We start from the raw sequence: 12,805 nt of genomic DNA on the forward strand, positions 1-12,805 counted from the left end.
TATATACTGGAAAAAAAATGTGTAGTATTAAATATTTATTATCTCACTTCACTCCTTTTATCGTTTTACTTTAACAAACGTTTAGCATGTATGTTAACTCTCAATTTTTTAATCATGCCAAATAAGTTTATCTTCAAATCCGAGTACATAAGTACACACAATTTTTTAAAAATCCTAAATCAACTTCCATTGCCAAATATTCCCTTTACCCTTGCATATATATATTTTATATATTGGTTACTTTTGCTTTAGATTTTGGATTAAGGTTTTAATAAATAGCTAGTATTTTACTGGACTCAGATATTTAACAGGTAACCTTAATACTGGATATCAATTTGTTTTACAATGTTCCACTACTTTGTTACTACACTACAATGTTCCTACACTGTGGTACTATGTACCACAGATATAATATTATTTTGTTTATTATATCACAATAAATACTATTTCACAATTGATTATAACTTTTTTTATTACATGATGTGATAATTAAAAAAAAAAAAAACACCGTGCGTTTATTTAAACTGGAACAGACTCTATAGAGTGTTTGAAATACTTGTGTACCCAACTAATATTTCGATCCTTCTGTGTCTGAAGTTTCACTTCTAACGGGCGTGGCGGCTACGCACCCATGTGTTTTTGCTCCTGAATTAATGTGTAACTGTGGGAGGGACCCCAGTATCTTCCCCGTGGGAAAGGAGCAGATTACAACCCGCATGGGTGGGTTCAGTTGGCTAGTGTGAGATATGTTTGTCTTCGGAACATTGCTTGGCGGAGGACTTTTTTTTTATTGTTGGCCTTAGGGGTGCAATTTCCCTGCAGCAAGGGTATTTGTGCTCTCCGGGAGGTGGGTACAGTTCCAGAAGCCCTTGAAGCTGCTGAATAGAGCAGAAGTTATCGCTCGATTTCCAGGAACGGCGCTGGGGATAACCACGTTATTATTATTATTATTATTATTATTACAAAATCAACGATTACATTCAGGAATTTTAAATCGCTTCACGCTCGACTCAACGGTTTCGCTGCACAATCGAGTAACTTTAGTGTTTCTCGCATGCCGATGAGAAGGCCAGAAACCTATTTTCACCATTCGGACTGTGTTGCACACACGTCATCGGGTGAAAACTTCCACGTCTTTTGTTTATTGCTGGCTCAGGGATTTTTTTTTTCACGGCGTGTCAATAGCACAGAGGTACAGACTAGTCGTTAAGGGCTCGGTTCAAGGTCATGGATGTGTTTCACTCTCGCTGGAGAGCGCTGGTAGTTAGTTGTGTTTGGTAGAAAACTCGCTATTACACACATCTTCCTAGGCAAATGCAAGGGAAATATCGTGATACAATTTCAGAGAAATCTATTTAATGATATTAACTCTGATAAACTTTAAAAAAATCAACCTTGGGTGTGACACTGAGCATTAATAAAAAAAATGTTATTAGTACTAAGCCACTTCGTTTACAAAACCAAGTTATAGTGATATTCCTGCAAAACATTTGGTGGTTGTACATTGACGAAATAGCTTGTGGTTGTCACAATACGCGTGTATTTCAATTCAGAGTTACGAATGCTCGTAATATCGACATGTACTTGTGCATCCTCAGCAGTAATAGGTAGAGACCGGAAAAAATTCGCGGATTCCTTTTAAGACAGGCTGGAATCCAAACTCGTTTAGCTTAATGCTGCGTCAGTGATTGGACCGCAATTTACCTGAAGGAATCTGATGAGCCAATGGCAAACACTCAACAAAAGAAGTATCGAATCATAAGAATCGCAGTAAACAGGTGTCCTGAGTCGGTAGCCAATGACCAGGTGATAGTTGCCCGAGTACATAGAGAATCGTGGAGTCTATCCTAGTGGTCATTGAAACAGCGAATTTTTCCAGTCCCTAGTAATAGGTCAGTTCGGTCAAATGTTCTGTGGTTGCTTTTCATTGGCTTCTAGAATTTCAGGGAGCGTCAAATTACCCGTGATCCAATGAAAAGCGCCATTCATGTGTACAAATATTTGCACTCTAGACTGTCGTCAAATAAAAAGGTCCCTAGTAGTAGGATTTCCAAATGTCCATCAAAAACTTCTTTATTTAATTTCTATTTCTGAAGGGCCCTTGAAAGTCCTTAAACGTTACTGTGGAGCGTACAAATTTACAAAACTTGTTGTTAAACACGTTAGTCCTGTCGCGTAAAAATTAGCGCTGAGCGGTATCTCGTAACTCGGAAAAAGATTCGGGATCGTAACTTTTCTTTTTTTTTTCTCGTTGGGCTGTATATGACGACGTGATTTTACAGGAGACTTGTCTGAAGACATATTTAACACCTGATTAAACCCATCGGCACAGCACTGATTAAGAATATTATACATCACCGTCTGGTGGGAAGCTTAGTTCAAAACACGGTGGAGAAAAGAGGTTTTTCCTCGAGGAAAACGCGTGTAGAACTGATCAGGAGCGTACACAGAATTTAATGTCTTGCCGTGGGGGGGGGGGGGGGGGGGGGGGGGAGGAGGTAAGGACTGAACCACTACTTTGATAGCTATTTATAGGGACCGGAAAAATTCGCGGGTTCAATGACCTGTAGGATGAACTCCATTGTTCTACGTACACTCGGTCAAATGCCACCCACTCATTGGCTGCTGTATTGTGAGACGTCCCAACGTAGCAGCCTGTGATTCGATACAGCTTTGGTTGGGTGTTTCTCACTGGCCCAGAGTCCTCTAGGTGAGTTGTGAGCCAAAAGCAGAGGCAGCACTGAGGTATAACTATTAGAATTTTAGCATATCGTGAAATTAATCCGCGAATTTTTCCAGTCTCTAGCTATTTACCATTTGCTTTCAAATTATTTCCATTCGTTGGTGAAAACGATAGGATGCGTACGCCTTTGGATCAGCTGAATATTATTTGGCCCCACAAACACATGACGTTGGGTGTCTCGGCAACCATAACACGCTCCCACGACACGTTTGAGAGTTTCACAATGCGGGTTACGTCCTGAAACACTGTTTGAGCCAGCATTTATTTCGGCAATTGTGAAGGAGACTATTTTCTTTGAGTTTTAACTATACAACTGCAAATTTATTACGAGTTAAAAAAAAAAAACACACAGACACCCACCAGCTCAACACATGCACACGGTAATCATTAGTCTTGAAGAAAAAAATATATTTATTTTATTTTAGGGCAAATTTACGAATCAGAAATATAGTTATAGGATAGGGTATCAACGTTTTTTTTTATGACGGACGAGATGGAAAGGTGGTGGGAAGAAGTAGCGACGGAACGCATTGATGTTGGGTTTGGAAAAGAGGGGAGGGAAGAAAGAGAGAGAGAGAGTGTGTGTGAAAAAAAAAAGGGGGGGGGGGGAGTTTGGATAGCACCCCGAGAAAACCCACGGCAACTCTCTCGCAACTTCCTGTTGCGTCCTCTTCGGGAAGAACAGAATGGCGCAAGTGCCCTGCGGCGGCCGCAGGGTGTAAAAGAAGTTTCTCACGACTTTTCCGTTCTCTCTCTCTCTCTCTCTTTCTTTCTCGCCTCTTTCAACTTCAGAGGGCCCATTTTTTTTTTCATCTTGTGCATTAAACTATAGCAGGAAGGATGGGGGCACGGCCTTGGAATCTTTTATAGTTTCGTACGTTTGCCGGTGGGCTTGGGAAGGGGAAGGGGGAGGGGGAAGGAAGTGCCCGACCTACAGGAAGTGGAGCGCGAGGATATGCGAGGGCAGACCCATTGTGCGGTAAAACTGCGCGCCGCGCATAAAATATCCCTGCAACGATGGAGCAGAAAAAGAAGGGGAGGGAAAGAAAGAAATGATCTGTAGTTACCCCCCCCCCCCCCCCGGCCCACAATATTTAGCAAATATATACATACATATTTATTTTTTTTTGTTGCCGGACATTTCTTTTTTTTTCCTTATGCACGAATAGCACAGGAAATAAAATAAATAACCCGTGAAACTAATTTTTTTTGGAAAGTTGAATTTTAGCGCAACCGTATAGTTAGAGCCACGGAAATTTCGCGGATTCATTTAGTCGCAAGCTAGAATGCAAACCTCCACACTGTCGAAACTGTGTTCATGATTGGACCGCAGTTATCTGGACACGCCCCTCTACGACCGTGAGCCAACGATGTCCAGCTAGGAGAGAAGTAAGCCGAATCAGGTAGTGCCAAATAACAAGGATAAATGTTCTCGCTAAGAAATCAACCAATGGGAAAGTAAACATGGGTCGAGCACACCTATAACTTTGAATTCTATCCTGAGGCCAGAGGAATCCGCGAAATTTCCGGGACTCTACGTATAGTATTCCATGCTCAGTGAAATACCAAACGTTTACCGCCGAAAAAAACATGCAGCTGTGTCCCAGGATGACAGCGTCTTACAACTTCTCATGAAAATAATGTTCGCAAGGCTTTCACGACCATTTGTCCGAAGTAGCTTGGCTTCTGGGCTGTAGCACGCGTCCTTGGCGAATAATTCACCGACGTTTCTCAGTAGGTAACTGCTCCCTAATGATGGCGACTGCAATGTCAACCGAAACGTAGGTGGATTATTCGCCAAGGACGCGGCTACAACCAAGAAGCCAAGATACTTCTCATGAAAATGCTTCTCATTAACGCAGCAAGACTTTCGGAAAACCTACCAAAATAATCCGGAATTTTCATTCTAATACACACTCATAGATTTTTTGTAAATTCATAATAGTTTTTTTTTTAAACCAGTTTGGAAGAAATAGCTTGTAAATTTGTTCATTACATTATGTATTAGTTATATTTGGATAAGCCTACATATAATAATAATAATAATAATCATATCGCTAATCAGACTGCAATAAGGAATGCCCGGGCTGGCGATTGTTTCTTTGTAATTGACGGTCGTCTGCAAAAGAAGCCATTTCCTTATTTGGCCGGCCCGTTCAGAACGCCTTTGCCATCTTATTATATGGCTGTTTTTGGTGTGCCGAAAGTAAGACACGTGCCTGAGAAAATGAACTCGGCCTACCACGAACCAGAAACATCGCTACAGAGTCCGGTAATCAGACAGTCGCTGCAGTTTTGATTTCCAGCGTCTCACAGAGTCACACACACACACACACATTTGGCGCCGCCTGCAAATAGTTTTCCTTTTTTTGTAGAGTCGCGGTGCTTTGTCCCGGTGGTATTCGGAACACCAGCGCGTCCGTATCTCGGCGCGCGTTCTGTCGAAGGGCTTCAAACAAAAAAAAAAAAAGTTTTCGAACAGACGCGCATACCGCAGCCGTCGATTGTAACGTTTTGTTTCTTGGCGTGTGAAAATAACATTCGTCGGGCGGTAAAGATCCCAGCATTTTTTTTTCGCTGGAAAATGTTTTTGATGTTCAACTTTATTTTTTACAACCGGCAGAGCAGTATCAGAATCACAGGGTAACGAATTTTACGTGTGTGACGTATGTCACGAATATTTCTCGATTGCGCGGGGGTTTAGAAAAAAAAATTGGTTTGAAACATAGTTACATATAGCGGATGAGGCGCATGATTTCGTAGACTTTCCAACACTTTTGTGAACGTTTACATACTTTAGAATATTTTGCATACTTTCGCAACTCTGAAGTTGGATCCGGAGTTGGCATTAGAAGTGTGATAATTTGTATAGACATTTACGATAGGGTTAGGTATCGTACTGTAGCTGTGACCAACCCATTAATTCATTCTTAGATTCCACTGAAGACATTGAGACCGTGTGCATGGTCACGAAACACTTGAAATGTTCGTTTACGTTCCCAAGACTTTCTTTATTCATTGGTCAAGAATAACATGATGAATAATATAATTGCTTGATAGTTAGTGTGGAGAAAAACGAAATGTGTGCCGTGATGAACATTAATCGACAAGTCATAGATATGCTACTGCTGTGTGCTGTCGGAACGGTAAACATTCGGAGCAACCACAGATGTGTAGATGGATAGATGGGTGGAGTAATCTATCTGGCCTTCGTCAGGGGTACTAACCGGACAGGTCGAGAGCTTGGAAAAGAAGAATAAAAGAGGAATTCTCATCCGGAATCGATCGTGTCGAGTGTAATTCAGACTAGTGAAGAATATTTGCTTCTCAGATGTTCCGAATTTCCAGGGAATTTGAGGGACATTATGAGGGGAAGGGAGAAGGATTGTAGAGTATGTATACTCGGGGATTGAGCAGATTAGGAGGTGATTCATGATGCATATACACGAAAGAGAGAGAGAGAGAGGTTCGTCGAAAGGATGGAGGTTTCGAGAGCTAAGTATGGTAGTTTCTACTTAATCTTCTGTAATGGCCAGTAGTTTTTCAGAGTTTTATGTGTTTTGCTTCTTCTTGGAATTATGAAGTTTTCTATGGATTTTCCCTTGTGTGATGCACCTGGTAAAATATAAAAGAGAGTTATTTATTTTCTTTTGTACTTGGGTGCTCATAAAGTTAGTTTTCCATTCTGCACTTTTTTCCCCTCTAAAGATTTGCGAATGATTTGATGGCGATCTTAGTTTCAGGAACATACTTTAGCTCAAATATATCTAAATTCTCCCTAAAATTATATGTTTAAATTATATAGTTATTTTGGAATCATTATAATGTTTGAATAAGGTTTCGATATCCGTTCTTGACATAGTTATTTTTAATTTATTAGATTTTCACATTTTACTTAGATTTGTTTAAGAGATAAATATGTTATGTACTGTTACGATTTACCTGCGGGGGTTCGTAAAGGATAGCCCAATTAATAGATTTTATTTCACACACACAGTTTTATTTATTACCACTACTTGTCACTTACAAATAATCTTCTAAATTAGCAAATAATTAATTACAGGTAAAGAAATGTCAATTCCCCAGTCACTCGTTCCACACACCTCGCTGGGCCGCACCTCTGGCGCAACTCTCGCCGCAGCACCCCTCGTGGGTCTCCGCCGCCGCACTCCGCCGCCGCCGACGACACTTGCCTTCGCCGAGGATCCGCTCGACTCCTCGCTCGCAACTTCACTCGGGACTCCGCCGCGCCCGCGACTCTATCGCCCGGAAACTCCACCGCGGGAAAACTCCCGACTCCACTGAACTCTCTCACTCCCTGCCCTGGAACCTTCGTCCAAGGACTTCGCCACTATATCGCCCGGAAACTCCGCCGCGGGAGAACTCCCACTCAGTCACCGACTGACTGACTGACTCGAAGGTCGGCCCAACCTCCTTAAATAGCCCTTGGGTTCCCATCCAGAACAATCGGGCGTGTCTCCGAGATATCTCGCGACCTTCGCCGTCGAAATGCCCAGAAACGCGTCGTGAGTCCTCGAAGGACGCGATGGCTGCTCTAAGAACGCCGATAAAGGCGTCTGAGTCATTTTATTCCGCAGTGCGGCCTCTTTTAAGTAACCCGATCTGAGGCAGGTGCGCGCTGCGACGGTCAGGATTTAGCGAGATAGTATGACACGAGATACCAGGGAGAGGATGCGGGTGGAAGGGGGCGCAGACAGGCCGAACGAGTGCGGCGATGCCATGCACTGCAGCCAAGCGCGATCGTAACATTGCCCCCTCCTTAAACCTGTTCGTCCCGAACAGGTAATGCATCTCCTCCTGGAGGTCCCCATGCTACTCGAAGTTTAGGCCTCCTGCCTTTTCTCCATCGCGGGCTGTACAGTCTCACCAGATAACCCTCTCTCTCATTAGATGTAGCTTCTCTTGTCACCCGGCGACACTTCTGGGTCGCAGATTCCCCATGTCGTTCAGCCAGCTGCCCGAGACGGACCGACTGTTGCCTTGGACGGACCCGATAATCTTGAGTGCATTGCTTATTGCCTTCCAACGGTTTCTTTGTTTCTTCCCTTTTTCTCTCAATTTCTTCTCTCGCAGCTATTTGTTCGCACAGCATTTCTTCCCAGCTCTTCTTCGTCTCTTCTTGGTTACTCGTGCCCTCTTGGTTCTTCTGAGTCTCGCATGGACTGCACTTAGTTTCTCCTTGCACCATCTTCTTCACTCTTTGTGTTCTCATTTTCTCTTCTCGGTCTTTCTTCCCCTGTTCTTGGCCCTTATTCACCTACCTCTTCTTGGTCTTCCTGTGTCTCTTCTTGGTCTTCCTTCGTTTCTTCTTTGCACTTCTCTATCTCTTCTTGACTCATGTACATCTCTTCTCGGCTTTTCTTCAGCTCTTCTGTGCAATTAGCCCTCTCTCTTTGGTTTATCTTCATTTATTCTTGTTCAATATTCCTTACTTCGTAACTCATCCTTACTACTTCTATGCTTTTCTTCAGCTCTCCTTTCATCTTCATGTCCTGGCTGTTCTCTCCTTGGCTAATGTCCTCTTCGCAGTGTTCTTCGCTGTTCTCTCCTTGGCTAATGTCCTCTTCGCAGTGTTCTTCGCTGTTCTCTTCGCTGTTCTCTTCACTGTTCTCTTCACTGTTCTCCTCTCGGCAGGTCTTCTCTTCTCTGGTCTTCTCTTCTCTGGTCTTCTCTTCGCTAGTCTTCTCTTCGCTAGTCTTCTCTTCGCTAGTCTTCTCTTCGCTAGTCTTCTCTTCGCTAGTCTTCTCTTCGCTAGTCTTCTCTTCGCTAGTCTTCTCTTCGCTAGTCTTCTCTTCGCTAGTCTTCTCTTCGCTAGTCTTCTCTTCGCTAGTCTTCTCTTCGCTAGTCTTCTCTTCGCTAGTCTTCTCTTCGCTAGTCTTCTCTTCGCTAGTCTTCTCTTCGCTAGTCTTCTCTTCGCTAGTCTTCTCTTCGCTAGTCTTCTCTTCGCTAGTCTTCTCTTCGCTATTCTTCTCTTCGCTATTCTTCTCTTCGCTATTCTTCTCTTCGCTATTCTTCTCTTCGCTAGTCTTCTCTTCTCTAGTCTTCTCTTCGCTAGTCTTCTCTTCGCTAGTCTTCTCTTCGCTAGTCTTCTCTTCGCTAGTCTTCTCTTCGCTAGTCTTCTCTTCGCTAGTCTTCTCTTCGCTAGTCTTCTCTTTGCTAGTCTTCTCTTCGCTAGTCTTCTCTTCGCAGTTCTTCTCTTCGCTGTTTTTCTCTTGGCTGTTCTTCTCTTCTATGCTCATCTTCACTTCGGTCTCTATTTCATTCCTCATTTCTTCTTGGCCATTCTTCATTTCATTCTGATCCTTCTTCATTTCCTCTAGGCTATTGTTTGACCCGCTCTTCGTTTCTTCATGATGGTCCTTACCCACATTATTTTCGCTCTTCACTTCTTTCGCAGAGTTCTTCATACTGGTTATCCATGCCCTCATGTCATTCACCATTTCTTCCAGGATAACCCTTATCTTCCTGATACTTCTACATTTAACTCTTCAGCAGCCATCTCTTTCTAAAGCATTTACTAATTAATCAACCTAAATAATTTTTTTCTAATACTGTTCTTAATTTTAAATGACCTAGCCGAACCTTCTAATTTAACTAACAATAACTCTATTACATTCAAAACTAACACTGACTACAGTATACTCAAACTAACTCTAGAAAATTTCAAATTCACTAAAGTTCTAAACACTAACTATATTCTCGTAAACTAAATTCTATCCTTAACTTTTATTCTAATACTCTAACTGAATCCTAAATCTATTAATTAGGGCTATCCTACTTCTGACACCAAAATGTTACGATTTACCTGCGGGGGTTCGTAAAGGATAGCCCAATTGATAGATTTTTATTACACACACACAGTTTTATTTATTACCACTACTTGTCACTTACAAATAATCTTCTAAATTAGCAAATAATTAATTACAGGTAAAGAAATGTCAATTCCCCAGTCACTCGTTCCACACACCTCGCTGGGCCGCACCTCTGGCGCAACTCTCGCCGCAGCACCCCTCGTGGGTCTCCGCCGCCGCACTCCGCCGCCGCCGACGACACTTGCCTTCGCCGAGGATCCGCTCGACTCCTCGCTCGCAACTTCACTCGGGACTCCGCCGCGCCCGCGACTCTATCGCCCGGAAACTCCACCGCGGGAAAACTCCCGACTCCACTGAACTCTCTCACTCCCTGCCCTGGAACCTTCGTCCAAGGACTTCGCCACTATATCGCCCGGAAACTCCGCCGCGGGAGAACTCCCACTCAGTCACCGACTGACTGACTGACTCGAAGGTCGGCCCAACCTCCTTAAATAGCCCTTGGGTTCCCATCCAGAACAATCGGGCGTGTCTCCGAGATATCTCGCGACCTTCGCCGTCGAAATGCCCAGAAACGCGTCGTGAGTCCTCGAAGGACGCGATGGCTGCTCTAAGAACGCCGATAAAGGCGTCTGAGTCATTTTATTCCGCAGTGCGGCCTCTTTTAAGTAACCCGATCTGAGGCAGGTGCGCGCTGCGACGGTCAGGATTGAGCGAGATAGTATGACACGAGATACCAGGGAGAGGATGCGGGTGGAAGGGGGCGCAGACAGGCCGAACGAGTGCGGCGATGCCATGCACTGCAGCCAAGCGCGATCGTAACATTACATTGGAGATTATATTTTTGTAACATGCAAATTATTGCTAAAACTGTAAAGATGAAATAAACCTAAACATAAATTTATCTTCTTGTTGCTCTTGCCACCCCTTAAAGTTTTGTTCTTAGTTTATTTTCCTGACTGTTTTGGTATTAATAAGCAAGTTTAAGCTCCATATGCGCAAGCATGTTTTATCGTTGATAGTTTTAAGTCAGTTGGTAAGTAGAGTTTTGTTTGCTGTGAGTGTTTGGTTCAGGTGGGACCGACCTAGACATGGACATACACCAGTAAATAAAGGTATTTTTCAACGAATGCTTATGCGTGTTTCAAATATTATAGTAGCCCTAAAAAAAAAAAAATGTTATATTCCTCTTATCTGCGAAATTTCACTTCAAACGCGCGTGGGGGGTCATGCACACAATTTTTTTGCCGATAAATATTAGCAACTATTCTAAATGCACAAATGCCATGCCATGATATAGCCTGTGTAACTTGTCTCATATTCGAAGGTTCTTAAAAGTAGCACCGATGGTCTACGTATCATTTTGTCACGTTTTTTTCTTTCTTTTCTGTCAACAGGGTTTGTGAAGTATGGGGTTCCCAATGTTCATAAACAAAATCAAGTGATGCTTTGCAAGGAGAATTATTTGGGAAATCGATACCACCGGTAGTACGTCTGAGAACCGTCGAATTTTCAGTCAAGTCACATGACACGGACTGTATACATCTGTTCCACAATCGATTGCAGTTGTTTTATTTTAACGGATGTTATGCAACAGCGCTTACTTCACTCAAAAAATGCGTGACATTTTGAAATCTACTGCGAATAAGCGACTTTAAATGAATTTTTATTAAGTACTCAGTTTGTAGCTTAGGTGTTACTATCTATAATTTTGAATACCTTAATATTATCTCTATTAAAAAAATTATATATTATATTTATTGCTTAGTTAAATTGAAACATCTGGTAAAGATATTTCACCCATACTTTGCAGATAGTGGACTGCGCAGACTAGAGTTTATATTTTGTAAGATTCTCTATCGACAATTGCAGTTTCAACAAGTAACTAAATAAACCTCTCACAAAATATAAAAGTAGGTTTTATTTATTTTTTAAATAATTTATTCACTTCTAGCGGCTGTGACTTCTTTCAATGCGATTAGTGTAAGGCCGAGGATATAATATAGCCGAGAAACCTTTAGTCGCTAAATCATGGCAATGATAACGTACCTATGTATAAGGCGCTTCCTAATTAGAGGGGATCAATATCACTAAATACTAACTCAGCGCGTGTTTGCTTTTAATATGTGCGCATGAGAAGGCGTGTGTAAATAGTTTTTTTAATTCTCAATCTTTTTTGACGTGATAACGTCTTACAAATCGATGAACGCCGGCTGCACGTGCGAAAAATTGTCACGTTCCGCCTGAGCCGAGCGTGCAAGAACCGGCCAACCACCGTGCGAGAAAATCTTCTATATAATCAAACAGGTTAAGGCGGGCTTTTTAACTAATTGTTCATGATTATATTTAAACAAATTATTTAAATTTGCAAAAAGTGTAAATAATATTTGAAAATTAAAAAGTATGCCATTTTTCATCAATGTTTTCTTATAACGTTATCACGTAAAATTATCGTCCGTAAACCGACTTTACAGACACCCCTCCCCCTTTTTTTTTACTTTCTTAGAAGTTTAGTGTGGAGATACTCCGTTCTGTAGTTAATTCTATCTGTAATATTAGTGTCCATTGCTAATATTTTTGTAGAAAATCTGGTGAAGATAATCCACCCAATCTTTGTTCATTCGGGACGTGACGAAAAAATTTGGCCGAATATCTACGTGAAAAATCGCTGTGCTGTAATGAGTATAACTTCGGGCCATCGTTAAAAATGGCAAAACAGGGTTAAGAATTTGTCACACCGTCGAATTTTTATCACTTATACAGGATGAGTCTGAATTTGAATGACAAATGGCTGCAGGTTCGTCACGGCAAAATAAGTTGGAAACCTCTATACGACTCCTTGTGTCTAAAAGTGCTTTCCAAGGCTGGTGTACCTACGTCTTTTAAATTGGGGCTGAACAATATTTCTAATGTAAATAACAGATAAACTATTTAAGGTGTAAAGCTGAGCTTGTGGATTATGTTTAATTGAATGAAGTTCTACGACCCTGGAACTTTTTGGCTGCAGAAAAATTATTTCATTGATAATTTGGCTTGATGTAAGCTTTTGGACATACGCCATTACTTAGCACATGTATGTCTGTAGAAGAAAACTACAAAAAAACACAAATGACAATAAACACAAATTAAGCAAAAAATTGTTGTTGTCAGGATTTAACGCGACACAATACTCCACAACAGGAATATGGTCAACAAACAATGAAAAACAAAGAAAAATGGACTAAAAGAACGA

The sequence above is a fragment of the Bacillus rossius genome, chromosome 16 (assembly GCF_032445375.1).
Source record: "Bacillus rossius redtenbacheri isolate Brsri chromosome 16, Brsri_v3, whole genome shotgun sequence".
Classification (NCBI taxonomy): Eukaryota; Metazoa; Arthropoda; class Insecta; order Phasmatodea; family Bacillidae; genus Bacillus; species Bacillus rossius.